We start from the raw sequence: 13,226 nt of genomic DNA on the forward strand, positions 1-13,226 counted from the left end.
GTGAACAAACTACAGGGTTACCGTAATTTGTGTCAAAGATATATGCTGCAATACCAATAAAGCATTTGGTCTGCATAAAAACAAATTCAAATTACATGAAAATAGGCAACATTAAGCTAATAGGGTCTATTACAACAACCTGTTTATATCATGTGGCATCACCACCTTGACTTGCCCTTAAGTAAAGACAAGATTTAAACACCTAAAGCTGTCGTTTTTGACCAGTCATATTTTTGGCATTGTTGTCGCCTGTGACGCCTCATTCCTTGAGTTTTCTTAATGTCCAAGATTTAGCAGTTTGTAATTTTTTCTAGTTTGAACATTTGATAACTGAATAATTTACATACCTACCTGTAAGTCCTGAACTAGTGAAAAATGATTGCAGTTTATAAGGATATTATTCTTTCTTTTAAATGGAAAAAAAAGTGCATTAAAACTTTTGTTGTTGCTAACAATGCTTTTATGTAACTATGATGTGACAACTGATCAAATTTATAACAGATTTTAGAAAAATTGGTTCTATAATGTTTTTTGTTATCCCATAGTGATCATCAAAACATAGTTAAAATTTAACTTGTTTTCTGTTTTAGATAAAAATGAGGATCTGTAAATGTCGCAAACCTTGTACAGTCAATGTACAGTTGAATTGATAACTATGAAATTTTCTTAGCCTATAATAGAATAGATAAGTTCTTGTGCAGTTGGCAACCAGGCTATGACTTTTGAGAAAGGCTTGTGCAATTGATAGCAATGAGGTTTTTTCAGCCTGCATAAAATAGATAGGCTAGGCTGCTGTTATGATTGTGATCAAGCGTACGGTACCGTAGCCTAAATATTTGTACACTCAAAGTAATAACTGGAAAAAAATCAAACTATGGCTCCAATCCAACTTCTGTACTTGCCAAGAATTTAGAATCCGGCCAAAATCGAGACTCCACCTCCTAAATACTCCAAAACTCCAGCTCCTGTACACCCCTGAATGGCCTGAAATGTATTCACTTCACAGGTTTGTTTCTCGCTTGGCTGGTTCGTTCACAAATTTAACATGCTGCCAGTAAAACATTTTTTTTTTTAATTTCAACTCTCACGAAGAGTCTGGCCCAATTGTGGTCTACCGATTCAATTTTATTTTTCATTGCTAGCGCGAACATGTTGAGAACGATAATGTAAACACATGACGTTGGCACCAACAAACGGAAAAGATGACAAAATCAAATGGTTTAAAATATGCATCGATAAACAGTGTCTGGAAAACAATACAGGCCTATTTAAAAAGCACAGCCACCAAATTCAGAAAAGAAAGAGGAAAAAGAAAACTTTATACCGTCGGTTGTAAAAATAGGCCTATTATTAAGACTGGCAAGTGCAACAAGGGCGATTTAAATTTCACAACACACAAAAGAAATTCAAAAAGTAACAATTTTCCAACTTTTTACTTTGAGAGCCTCGCATTCACAAAATGTCATATAACACTAAGCAAGGGAAAAATTACAGAAAAAAAAAAACTAAAAATAGAAATATAATAAAATAATATACTTCAATCAATCAATTCCAGTTTCAATTTGCTAAGGTTTTACAAAAGGTGGGCTATGAGTGAAATAAATTTTTGGAGATTTAAATGCAATTGTTATTTCATTAAAAAGATTCCCAAAGTGATAAAAATGCAAAAAAATTGTATTTAAAATCAAATTAAGGAGACAGATTATAATTGTAATGATTTATATAAAACATTAAAGCTACAAAAGTAAAGTAGTTTGATGATATGAATTTTAGTAGAAAAAATGTAAAAAAGATCTGGCAGCACTGCTTCTAAAAATACTGTTGGGCTGACAACAATTATTTATTATTATTTATTTGCATCAGACCAATGGCAATAGGTCCATATTTACTACCAAACATGCCAAAAACAAAACAAAAACAAACAATACAAGTAATAATCACAATAACCCAGTTAACAGATAATGCTGCTGCGGAGAATTGTCAACGAGTAAACTGGGAATGGCAGTTGTCAACTTAAAATTGTATGAACAATTTGATGACTCAGATAACTAATTTGCACAATTTAAAGTATTTTAATGATCATTAATCACATCTCAATAGAGCACAGTTAACTATTTTATATGAAGGAGTTTCCATTTGAAAGCCTACTTCTTGTCTTATCTTTTTTTCCACATTTTTTGAAATGCCACTTGTGATTCCTTTGCAAATTTTTGAAGAAGATGAAATTGTAATTTTAATTTTATACTTTCTTGAGTTTAGTTTACCTCCAGGTCCTAAATTTGCATAAATCCAGTATTTTCAGTTTTTTATTATTACAAAACCGTGATTCGCGAGCCGCATGTGGCTTTTCCACCTTTTGTTGGCGCCTGGCGGCTATTTTTAACTAGGCCTATTAATGGTTCATTGCATTTTGAGTGAAGATAAATTTGGTTAATTGCATAGTCAACTGGATAATCGCATAAGTAATCGCATCGTATTGAAAGGTCATAAATCCCAAACCATGGATCCAGAGCCCTGTGACTAATTTAAAAAACAAAGCTTATTCAACTATTTTATCTTGATAATGAGCTGCCATATTGTGTGTTTGTTCTGCAATCTATACGCTAGCCTACTTAGCAGGCGCGGATTTATGGAGGGGCCAGGGGGCCGGGCCCCCGCCGAAATTTTGTGAAAAATTGTATGTTTCCGCATCAAATGGTTTGATATGCTTCTAAACAGCTGATATTAGTCCCTCGGCACCACAATTGATGGAAATGGTTGTTTTAATGTCTATTTTCTAGCACTGCTAATTTGCTAATTCGTATATGCTAATTCGTATATGTCGTAGTATCATTGCTCATATCTGTTTAGCTTTTTCTTTCTTTTTAATTGATTTTCAAATTTTCTGCCCCCCCCCCCCCCCCGAAAAAAACTCTTAGATTCGCGCCTGCTACTTAGTATCATTGCTGTGAACACTTTATTTCCGTATAAAATCTGTAAATAGTCCTTGTTTTGATAGTCCGTTACGTAATTACAATATGTGTGTGTGTATTAGTTTGTTTTTGTGATGTTGTTTTGTGATGTTTAATTTATCTATTTGTTTTAAAGTGTCAGGTTTGGTGGCTGTGCTTAATTATATTTATTGATGCATATACCGCAATATTAGATCCTTTCATGCACGTCTTAGATCATTATGGTTTTGCCACCTTTTCCTTTTGTTGGTTTTGTTACTGTATTTCTTTTTCACAATATCATTTCTTTTGCACTCTGACAAAGAAAAAGAAAATTGAATTGAATTGATCACCATCTAGCAGACTCCATTAGTCCGCCCTGTTAGCTCAGTGGTTACGCGCCAGGCTCAAGATCACGCGGTGCTGGTTCGACTCTCGGGGTGTGCGCTTGAGCAAAGCAACGCTTGAACGCTGGTCACAGCGGTAAACCATAATTCTTCGTGGGAAAATTGTAACATAAAGTTCCCGGATCCGTTTGTCTGTACGTAATGACCGAAAAATAAACACACCTTCGAAACGTCTATTCAAAGTGTATTCCAGTAAAATTAGCCCGTGGCTATCGAAATGACTGGTGCAATGCCTACACCTCTAAAACTGTCACTACGATACAGATTACTTGGATAAAAGACGGAGAGTTTGTCCAGCTAGCAAGCACCAAATAAACCAGTTAAATGTGCGACCGACTTCCAACAAACAACTTCGAGAATGAATCAGAAAAATTTGTGATAACTCAAAGGCACGCCAGCAGTAGCGCGACGCAACAGCATGTCCAAACAGGTTTAAACCGGTCTGACACGAGTCTTACGGACGATGGTGCAATTTTGGCTCATGTTTTAGGAATTTCCATGACGTAATATTCAGTAGACCCGAACGGTTTCTACAGGGGCGTTGACAGGGGGGTCTAGGTGGTACTTTTGGACCCGGGCCCGGAATATTTGAGGGGCCCGGATTTTAAAAATTCCCCGCGACTTCAAACATAATCAAGATCTTAATATAATCAGATCTGAAGGAATTGCCATCAGAGGTTAAAACTGCTATTTTAGCCGTCAGATGGTAAAGTACTGGGCCCCTTCTGGGTACTGGGCCCACCATCTCAGGGGGCCTACTAGTAATAGACTTTTGCGTGTCAGTGACAACATGTTTTTTAGCTGCTAAAGTTTACTGTGTGTACTTCCATTGAGAAGATAATTTAGGTCCGGTACCAATGAGATGCTGGGCCTGGGCCCTTATATCAAAATATCTCTAAAATCACCACATTATCTTGGTCGTTATTTTGTGATAGAATTTCAGGGGGCCCACCGGTAATTGACTTTTGCGTTTCAGTAACAATCTGTTTTTTAGTTGTTAAAGTTTACTGCGTGTAGCCTACTTGTTCATTGACAAGATAATTTAGGCCCGGTACCAATGAGATGCTGGGCCCTTATACCAAAACATCTCTAAAAACCACATTATCTTAAGTTAAAATGTGACAACATTAGTAAAATTACCTGCATTTGAAATAAAACAGGTTGGTTGCAATTGAATACTTGAAATCAAGACAGGCCCAATTCCTACAAAGGTGTGTTTAAGATAAATGTGTTTTAATTATTTTGGTTGTTTATTTTTTCGTATTTTGTGGTAAAACTTTGGAATTGGCAACTGTTGAACTGAAACCGCTTTATACACTGGTAGTGGTAGGGTCACCATACTTTGTGTACTACTGTTATAGGTTAAACCACGAAGTAGACAGCTCATTTTAAAATGATTGTCATAAATGGGCAAATTATATAAGACATTTGCATAACTTAATTGCAATGCCTTGTCTAAATTTTGCAAAAGCATAGATTGAAACCTTTCTTTAGCATAAGGTGAAAGCGTTCATGTTTTGTAGGTTAGCTTCTCGTTAGCATAAACTTTAAGAGTCAGGTACGTTTGATTTTGAAGTCTGTCAATAAGTAAACAAGACACATGAAATACTTTTTGTAATACTGGACTAGCTTAAAGTATGGTTGGTCTATTGATATCCCATTTAACAATAAAATATTTTTTCTACATCTACCGGTATAACTTGCAAGGTAAAAGTATTTTTTGAAGTGTCAGAAGCTGCATTAAGGCTGTTGCACTTTTAGCTTAACGTTTTGGTTTTACAGGGTGTTTTGTTTTCTCAAGCTTTACTTCAAAGTGAATGTTACTGGTTTACAACCGGTAATCTAGTTCTAGAATGGTGTAACCTTGCTATGTACCAAGATTTCATTCAGCATTTCATAAAGAAGATGTCTTGTTTGAACTACCGACATTCTTGCTTTGAACATTTCAGATAAACAAAACTCTCAAAGAAGAATTCTTTGAAATGGCTGAACATGGAGGTTTGTCAGAACCTAGCAAACTTTGCTTTGCCGTTATTGCAATTGGAATACATTCGTTTACTATGATTAGCAATGGTGCAGACGTGCTGTAAAAGTTTTGCAGATGTTCCAAACAAGGGAATGTTTTTCTCAAAGCTCTTTGCATAGTTTTTTTTTTCAAAGTTATGTTGAGCCAAATGTTAAACCTTGAATGTACCAGAAACCGTAAAGCATTTAATGCCATCTTTACCCATGTCTTTAATTGCTGTGGTAAGAACCAGATAAAGTGATCAGCAGGCCACAAGCTTAAGAATGACCACCAAAAGTAAGACAAACAATTCAAAAACTGACCTCAAAGTCAAAGGTCAGCAAGTAATAAGCGAACATTGAGTAGTGTAATAGGTAATATAATCAATTAACCTGCCTTTAACTGTAGGCCATAAAAATGTTTGTCTTATTTGTAGCCTATTCTATTTGTGCAGTCATATTTTGTTTATTGCTAAAAAATTGTGAACAGTAAACAAAATAGCATTTCTCATAGATTAATTAGCATTTCATTTTTGCATTTACAATCCCGCAATTATAAATATCCCTGACTTTACAGAGGTAGCTATCAGCAAGTGTAACCAGCATATTACATTTAGATACCAGTATAATAAGTATTTTATGACAGTTGCCAGTGTTTTGTTTGTGATTTCAAATCGTTGCTGCTTTATGTTTCATTTCTTTCATTTCAAGCAAAGATGAAGCTATAACTTGATAGACCTGTGTTTACTATTAGTTATATTTCTGCTGTGTTCTGTACACTGCTGGGTTGATGATTGTTTATGAAGTTATAAAAGTTTAACTAGGTAGTAGTTAGCCGGTATTGTGCAGTAAGCATTATAACATTTCATTAAGCACCAGTAACCTATGAAGGCTTTCTGAGTACTGCAAAGTTGTCAGTGAGTGATGAAGCTGTTAGACCTTACCTAGAAACCTATTAACTAGTGTTACACTGTAAATATTGCTCCGCTTTCTTAAAGATCATAGTAATTTTCTTATGTATGCTGTGATTCCTGTGAAGTAGTTGCAACATGTGATGAAGTGATTAAACTTCATCTACATAAGTCAGCACTCATGCACCATTTCAATAACAACTGTTTTTAGCATGACCAATGGTGTTTGCATATGAAAAAATAATTACATGTAGAAAAGTTAATTCAACAGTTAGATTACAGCAACTGCTGCTCATAATAATTGTGCTTCTTAAATTCAACAACCACAATGTTCCAAAAATAAAGCAATTAATAAAAAAAATGTTTTAGTGAAATATAGCATGATTAACAACAGGTTTCTAATAATAGTGTATCTTGTGTGAGTAGGCCTAGTTAATAAACCATGTACGCCATTCTGTGCTGTTATGGATTAACACTGTTCTGTTGTGAATTGAAAGTATATCACCAGATTGGTAAACTATTGTTTTTATCATACTTAAGTTCCTGATTATGCACATTTGAGTACACTTGAGTTTTCATGTTAGCATTTTGATTGGGTACTTGTTAGCTTTTTGAAAGTATTGTATAGGTGAGTGGTTTAATCAATCAATCACTGGTTTATTTTTTTTCACAAAATATCACATCAAATGCACTGGTACATTACATAAAAGTGAGATAGGAAAGAAGCGAAAGACCTTATGAGGTCACCAAGTCAGCCTCCACCTCGGCGATCCTATAAGGCAAAACATAATTACCACTTGGTGAAAGTGTTAAAATGTTGTTTGTTAAAGCATTTGTGAATTCACTTTTTTTTGCACTTCTAAACTGTTTTGCTATGTTATGGCTATACATTTAAAAATAATAGGTTAGTGAAATTTCAAATGCCAATTGTAACTTTTGGAAAAAATTGCTTCTAAATGTAGGTAACCAATTTAAAATTCTCATAATTTTGTCAATTCTTGTCCGATGTAAAAAATTGTATGAACTCAATGTGATAAGCATGTCAAATTTTGATACCAGCTTCTACTGTGTTATATAAGATCTGGGTTGAATGACCCATACACTTCATGACCGTTGCCAGTATGTTTAGAAATCGTTAACACTTTTGGCTTTCATTGCAAGCAAAGGTGTAGCTATGACTTGATAGACCTGTGTTTGCTCTTATTTACATTTGTATTGTTTTCTCAACTGGTGAGAAAGTCTAGTGAAGTGAACCACCTTTCCATATCAGTGCAGTTAACATACACACTACATTATCATAAGTCTGCTTGCCAATAAGGGGCTCAAAATTATTTTGGCCCCGGGGGCCCACGAAGAGCTTAACACAGCACTTCACTTCAGCTTTCTGGTGGTCAAATAGCCACTTCAGCCACCAAACAGTAAAATAAGAATTTAGTTTAGTCTAGTATAGTGATTTCCCTAACCATGAATATTACCCGAAACACGAATTTCAACATAAACAGGTTAATATTTGTTTAAACTCAAACTGAAATGGCACAGGTGAAGATTGCTATCCCTGTTTCTGCACTAAAAATTGCATTGCACTGCACTAAAACTGCACAAAACCGCTTTTCAGATTGCAGCAATCAGCAAATGTTTGATCGAGGCCCAAACACCTTTCCCAAATCAAATTGAAAACTTTCTGACTGTCTGCACTACCTTTGCTGTAAATTCTCTTCTGGTGAGCCTAGAATACTCTAGCGCCATGTGACAAATAAAAGTTCAAAAAAGCAACCGCTAGATAGAGATAGTAAGTTTTGCGGTTCAAGAAATGTTAAGATTGCGCAAGATTTGTTAAATGACCAATTGACCATGCTTAAACGACATCAATAAAAGTTTGTAAACAACCTTTATTTTCATAACATAGTCGATGAAGGCCGAAGGGGGCCCGAAAATAAATTGGTACCGGGCCCGAGAAATCCTGTCAACGGCCCTGGGTTTCTACATGACGTTTGACCAGGCGAACAACCGTCTGTAACAAACGCACACCCCGAGAGTTGAACCATAGCGTCGCTACTGAAACCAGCGTCGTCATTGGCTCGCAAACAAATCTTTAAATAGCCAGGGATAAAATTGAATTAAGATAAACTGATTTGCAATATTTTTCAATGCGCTGGATCTGTTGAAAACAAAGTTCCATATTGTTTCTGTTGAAAAGTGATCCCAAAACACTTTGTGTTCTTCAACTTCGATCGGACCTCGATATAGGGTAAATGTTAAACAATTAGGCTATGTATGATCAGTGGCGTACGCAGGATTTTCTCAAGGGGGGGGGGCATTGAGAGTAGCATAGCCAGGAATTTTGAAAGGGGGAATTTTAACGACGGGCGAGCGAAGCCCGACGGCGTTTTCGCTTAAGACAACACCCAGCGGCGGGGAGTCTGGGGGGCCTCCCCCAAAAAATTTTGAAAATTACTTTGAATTTGGTGCATTCCGAGAGCATTTTCAACAAAAATGTGGGTATGAATATTCCTGTAAAATGGTGCTGTCAGGTGGCATAGCAAAAGGATACGATCATGTTTTCTTCGGCATTTTTCGGAAATAAAGCTAAGTCTCTATGTTTTCTTGTTGTTAATTCCTGGCTGAGATGTTTGAATGTTTGGTATTGGCAAAACTTGCTCTTTTAATGCAGTTTTGTTTAAAATTAGGCTAGTTTTTTTAGACTGAAAGCATCATTCCCAAGCATAAAGAGACTGAAAGCATCATTCTCAATATCGTGACATCACACGCGTGCCAAGTGGGGTTGAACCCCCCCCCCCCCCCCTTGGCTACGCCACTGGCCACTGATATCCCAGACGTCTTCATGATATCCCAGTATGGTTTTAGTTTAGACTATATCCATTTTTCTCTCACTAATCACTATAATAGGCTTACAGAACACTATGCTACATTGGCATACCTGGGGTGGGGTAGGTGGATTGGGCCATGTATTTCGTATTGGCTTAGTCTATAAAACAACATTGTTACAGTAATTGCTTTGACAGAGCAATGCAAAACATATTAAATGCCTTAATCTAAGTCGTTAACTACTAAAACATTTTTAAAGGGGGGGGGGGCATTGCCCAATGCCCCCCCCCCCTGCGTACGCCACTGTGTATGATGTTACCTAGTCAAGATATCAATAGGCTACCGGGTATTCATCGTTTGATAACGTTAAATTTTACTGGTTGGTTGTCTGATCAAAATGAGCTCGTACAGTAATTTCATTTTGAATGCTTTTGCGTTGCTGCTGTTTGTGTCCCTTTTTATTTTTATACTTTCTTTGTGCTGTTTCTTTTCGGATTCGAATATGGGCATTCTTGTATGATAAACATATACAAAAAAATAATAATAAGCTACAAAAAAGTAGGCTAACTTATTGTAAGCTGGACGGTTGCAAAAATATAAACGATAATGTGGGTAAGAAAAACCATAGCCTGATAAGTAAGGCTCGCAAAAGTCAATAAAGCCAAAAAAAATTAAGGAGCTCATCTGTCCACGAATCAAAGAATAAAGCTGTTTTCAGCATCTAGGGGACTGTTTCTAAGAAGTTAATAGGTCAAAATAAAGTCAAAATTGACCGTTAAGTCAAAATTTTGAACAAAGTCAAAATTTGTCAAACTATGGCTTTTGACAAACTTTTTGTGTTTCTCGAGAGTAATTTTTGTCAAAATCTTCGTAGAAGCGTTGTAAATCAGGAACTGCAACACAATTAAATAAATTAACCAATGAAAGCAGGAAATATGTCACAATGACCACTTGGATCAGCAGTAACTTTTATCGCAAATTGTCCATTGTTTATTCATTGTTACGTAGCCTATTTAAATAATTCTTATAAAACACTTCCTCTTCACAAACATGGTCTTTTCGAAGATCAACAGTTTGGATTTTAAGAGTACCTTACTGACATTCTGCAATCAGTGGCGTAGCCAGAAAAAAATTTTGGGGGGGGCCAAATATTTGATGAATTGAAGAGAACGACAAAATGTTTGATTTAAGACATCGCCACCTGATGTGCAGTGGCGCATCCTGGTGGGTTAAGCAAGGGAAGCAATAAAGCTGGTGGGGTTTAGAGCGTGCCGAAGGCACGCGTATTCTAGGGGGGTCCGAGGGCATGCTCCCCCGGAAAAATTTTGCAAAATTACACTTAAATAATGGATTATAACGCTTTCTGGAAACACTTTCAGGGTAATATTTGTATGAAACTTATTAGCAGATAAACAGCTATTAACTTAAAGGTAGCTCTTATCTACACACAAACGGGCAAAAACTGCGGCTAAAATTAGAGAACACAAAAAACTCAGCTACACAAAAACCCTCCAGAGTAAGCGATTCTGAAATTGCTTCCACAGATTAGTTAAAAGAAGCGTAAATCGCGTAAACTTTGCGCGATTTACGATTTGCAAAATTTATTGGTGTCTTTCTGTGTGTCTAAAACAAGTCCTGGGGGGTGTTAATAGCCAGATGTCTTGGAAAACAATATAAATTTATACAAATTATATTATATTTTCAACAAAGGGTTCAACTTCGGAATCCAAACTTTGAAAATTTGGGGGGGCCATGGCCCCGTTCGCCCTCCCCTGGCTACGCCTATGTCTGCAATACAAAAATGCCTAAGCAAGCTAAATCGTCTTCAGCAAAAGTTAGACAGATTTGTCGAGATTTTCCTGATGAAATTAATGCAACTCCCGGGGGTTATTTAAGGTGCAATTTTTGCGAGTTTATTGTGAAGTGCGATAAAAAGTATTTTGTTGAAAGCCACAGGAAAAGCAAACGCCATCTAGCTGGATTGGAGCGACAACAAGCATAGTAATCAAGGCACACTTTTATTGAACACGTTTGGGTCTGAAATCGATAAAATATTATGTTTGGGACTTTGGGTAACTGTTATTAATTCAAGAAAGAGCTGTGGCCTCTACAAATAAGCAATTTCGTTAGGTCAAAACAAAGTCAAAAAAAAACTTTTTAGGTCAAAATAAAAATGACCCTACTTATAAACAATAAAAGAACAAATTCTTCAGATATCAAGCTCAATGGCCAATGTTTTTGACTGTTGCGTTAGCCTACCTATACGATTCTTGGGTGAATATAACAATCAAATAGTTTATTCTAAAATATTGCATATCATCGCAGGTATGCATAGCTCTTAGCGCTTTGCAAAAGCAGGCAGCGTCAGTCAGACGTATTCACTTTTCTGACTCAACAGTAGCTCACCCCAAGCGCGTCGCGGTTAGAAATGTATTAGGTATGTAAGCTAATGTCGATCCCAAACTTTTCAGCTCTGCAGAATACGTTCCTGGAGTCAATTCCTTTTCAAGTCGTCTTGTTCGTCGCATTGATAAATTACTTTTTGCTAGCAAAAATAGTAGCCTACGGTAAAGTTTTAATTTTTTGTGGAAGAGGTGATAGCTTCTCTCACCTTTTGCAAGTTTTCTTTTTAAGTTTTATATGAATATGCAATGGGTGATGATAGAATCAAGTAGGCCTAGTTAGTCGTACCCCAGATGAACTGTGAATGGTGATTAAGTTTAATTAAAGTAGCCCATCTTCGAGTTCTTTTTAATTTGGAGGGACGATTTTTACAACTCTAGGTGAAACATTTTTGGAAATTCTAGAAACATTTCGACTCCTTTTGTCTTTTAGGATGTACAATTGATTCTAAACTCCATTGGTTTCATTCCAATGTAGACTATATTTAGTTAACTTTATTTACGTATAGCCTACTCCCTACTGTATTTCCTTTTCGTGTAAAAAAATTCGAAACATAATATTTCGAAATAATTTTATTTCGAATATATTTTTTTCGAATAGCCAGATACTTGCCGGAGCTTCAAAAAATAAAGCTGAGGCGGCTTTGGGTTTGTCAAGCAATCAAAGCATCAGTCAGGTTAATTTGTGAAAAAATACAAAGCATCTCTTGACGTCAGAGTTTTGTTTGTTCTCAAAGCGACGCGACCGAGCATTTTGTGTTTTCAATTGTGTTTGCTTTGTAGCCAAGAGACGCTCAGCTGTGTCTGGTAAAGCTTGTAATCTCTCAACCCAGAAAGAGCAAAAAACTTGTCCGTGCTGTTGAGCATTTGGTGAAAATTTTATTATTTTGAATTAAAAGCGGGGCTATTAATTACACTTTACTTGTATGGACATTAGACAGTTCCTGCCTTTGTATAAACCTGAAATCTATTAATAGTAATTTGCTACCGGCTCGTGAGCCATGTTTAGTTTTTCGTATGAAGCTGAATTTAGAATTTGGCAAAAAGACCAACTCTTCAGGTTCAAATTCGAGGTCATGGTTCAAACCAAGGTTAAGTTACAGACATATTTAACTTATGGACAGTAGCGTTGACAGGAGATCCAGGGGTACTTTTGGACCCGGGCCCGGAGTAATTTCAAGGGCCCCAGGGATTTGAAGAAACCACTCCGTATTCTTTTGATATAGTGCATTTTTCTTAAAAGTGTCTTGATTTGGGGCCCAAAAATCTCGTTTGTACGTACCGAGCCCAAAATATCCTCTCAACCGTCCTGCTTATGAACGTTTATAGCCAGTGCGTCAAGAGGATAAGTGAAACACTGTAGGCTACGAATGAGATCCCCAGGCTCGCAAAAATCAAGATACCTCTATGAAAAATGCACTATATTTAAAGAATACGCGATAATTTCTTCAAGTTTCTCAGCCCCTTGGAAACGTTTCACATTCCCAGAATAACCCCGGCGTTACTGCCAATAGTCAAACAATTGTCTGTGTTGAAACGAAAAAAGCGAAACAAAAGCAGAAAATACAGAAAGTTATAATAATTTTGTTTGATGTTTTAAGACGCACTAGAGCTTTACAAAAAAACAAACTTGTTGGAGCAATTTGACTTGGCTCCAACGTGATGCGATTCAGGGAGGTTGATTGTTTTTTTCAAACGTTTTTTTTATTTTGGTTTTCCTGCGGAATTCACACTATTTCGTTAAAA

The sequence above is a fragment of the Aplidium turbinatum genome, chromosome 5 (genome assembly GCF_918807975.1).
Source record: "Aplidium turbinatum chromosome 5, kaAplTurb1.1, whole genome shotgun sequence".
NCBI lineage: Eukaryota > Metazoa > Chordata > Ascidiacea > Aplousobranchia > Polyclinidae > Aplidium > Aplidium turbinatum.